Consider the following 2965-nt stretch of genomic DNA (forward strand, 5'->3'; position numbering starts at 1 on the left):
AAAGTGGGTTTGTGTAGGATTTCTGCAAAATTTGCGTAAAAAGTTACATAGTAGTGACGAAGTAATTCTTAGGAACTCGGACATTTAGCTCCTATCTCGAGTGCGTTCACCTACTTTCAATGGAGATACCATGTAATTATTTTTTATTTATTCGACTTGAAGATAACCTTTTTTTTACTACAATGTAAAACTCTTTGGATAAGGGATGTTATAGTGAAAATTTCTTTTTCCTATGTTTCTTTGAGCCCCCAGCCGCCAAAATCAGACCCTATTTGAACGTAAGGGCATCTTCAAAATATTGAACTGAAACATTGTTAAAAATGATTCTCTCCTTTTGCTAGGCTATTTATTCAGAAGTATTGCATGTATATCGATGAGAAGTATATGAAGATAAGTCACAAATTATACAAATTCTTTGTATGCTCTATAAACGTTCGATGTGTGCCTCCTGGGCCACCCGACACTTCCCTCACATTTTGAAGCGTTCTCCTGGCAATGGTAATCATTGCAGCATAATACAATCCTTGTCCTGTGTGTTGACCGTGTGGCTTACACAATACCAAAACTTGTTGAAATCGAGTTTAGTTTTATATATTTATCACCATTGTACGTGTAATGCTTTTGAATATATCTCATTTTGAAAACTAATGAATCATTTGTAGTAACCCTGCAGGCAGGCTGGCAGTGGTGTACTCTCAAAGTATTCCTGTCGAGAGATACTCTCTTTTGGAATCGCGGAAACGATCAACGTCTATTAAAACCTGTCACTTTCTTCATTGCACTGAAGTTTGGTGATAGTCACAAAATTTCTCCTCAACGTAGTAATTGAGCATCCGACCGGTAATTGAGTAGTACAGTATCATATAATAAATAGCCTGTTGAAAATAAAGGTTAAGAGTTTCAAATTTTCCTGTTAATCCACGGATTTTCAAGAGGGTTCCTTAATTTCCTGATCAAGTTAAAACGATTGTGATCAACGAATTGTGAGTTTCACTAAAACCAAGGTTCAACAACAAAAGACAAATGATAAACGTGCAAAACATTATCATGTCAAGTGAAGAAATTTCGTCTAATACAGTGTTGGTCAAAATTATAAGGACAAAAGAAAAATCACAATTGCTCGCTGCATTTGGTCGGAAAGTTACGAAAATTTTATGATCAGAGACTAATGGTAAATGAAACTTTTTTTTTATTACTTTTATTGGAAATACAAAATTTCTTATTCGTAGAAGGAAGTTTGAATTTAGACATCAGTTTAAAATGGACAAAAAAAGACGATTAGATTTGTGTGTTCTAAAAAGCAAAAGTTGCATGTCTTTTGTTCTGCAAACTGCACTACATAACGATATAAATGCTTCGTTTGCGATTAGGGAAGTCACATTCTATTTTTCGTTATCCCGCTAGGTACTAAACTTAAAGAATTTGAGAAAATGAAAGTGGTTGCTTTAAAAATTTCACGACGTACTAGACCTCAAATCACAACAAATCTGAATAGATAGAGATCGGTCATTTAGAGCTTTCTCAAATTCCGGCAAATAAGGACAACGAAAAGGTAAGAAACCTTCTGTTTCTGTGTGTAAAACTAAAGATAATAAGGATAGCGTGCTTCAAAAATCATGAGATATTAGATGGGAATTCATGTTACAATGCAGTACTCGATCTTTCACAAAAAGACAGTTTCATTGTGTGCAACTAATGTCATGACACCCAAAAGAAAATTCATAAGAGAAGAGGGTTGAAGCGGGTCAAAACTGCTTTATTATAGGTAAAAATGAGTTAATGAAATCTTTTCTGATGAGGAAGTTTAGTTATGATGGGCTAGGGTTTTTGCTACTTCTGGTACGATCTCTGAGAAAGATTTTTTTTTCAAAGCGTACATATGAAGGTGGCTCAGTCATGATTTGAGGAAGTTTCGCAACGGACGGAAACTACTCCAATATTTTTTATGAAGGGCAGAATGAATTGAGAGCAGTGTTGATATACTGAGCAATATTTTTTTTACTGAAAAAAGCACCGTTAATTACGAGTGATGACAACGTGTTCCAACACCATAATGCCTAATTACATGTTTCTCAAACTTCAAAATCGTGTCTTATGCTAATTTCGTGAAATTACTTGCCGGATAAAAGACTATCTAAGTTTAATTGAAGTTTTGTGAGGCTTTCTGGCACCCGAAGTATGAAAAAATGGTATTCAATATCGAAACAGACAAACTCATTTTCTCCATCGAAAAAGTCATGATAAAAATTTCCAACAACGTTCTTCAACTTCCACGACGTCAAGACTTAAAAATTTGATTGAAACGAGCTAATACGTGCATCACATGACCTCTTTTTTACGCCGATTTGATGATAGTAGTACCTTGGAGTAAGGGGAGAAACACTTTAAATATTTTTGCCCCAAGTTCGTTGCGAACTGAAGCAAAAAAACTTTATACAGATTAATTTTCCCCAACATTGGATATTTTAATGTGATTCAATGGTTAACTCTCCAAACATCGCCAATAGTGGCTAAAATGAATCCAAATTTGAAAAAATAAGAAAAAAAAGAAAACGTCAAATTTTTGGTCGCCCAGTTGGCGAAAAAACTTGGCGACATATCGCCAAGGTTTTGGTCGCCAAGTGTTTGCCAAATTATAACACCTCTTGAGTTTGCATTGAAATTAACAATGATTTCTCCCGCCAAAAAGGTGTAAAAGACCCCTTAGGAACATCCGAATGCAACAAAAAAGGAGGTGCACAACTAGACCCCACTAGGAGTCTACGTACCAAATTTCAGCTTTCTAGGACATGCCGTTTTTGAGTTATGCGAGATACATACGTACATACAGATGTCACGAGAAAACTCGTTCTAATTAACTCGTAGATCGTCAAATTGGATATTTCGAGTGTCTACGTTCTTAGACATTTATCCACGTGTGGTCGGGTTGGGAAAAAAAAAACTATTCATTTGGGGGCGAGCAAAA

The sequence above is a fragment of the Uloborus diversus genome, chromosome 3, assembly GCF_026930045.1.
Source record: "Uloborus diversus isolate 005 chromosome 3, Udiv.v.3.1, whole genome shotgun sequence".
Lineage (NCBI taxonomy): Eukaryota > Metazoa > Arthropoda > Arachnida > Araneae > Uloboridae > Uloborus > Uloborus diversus.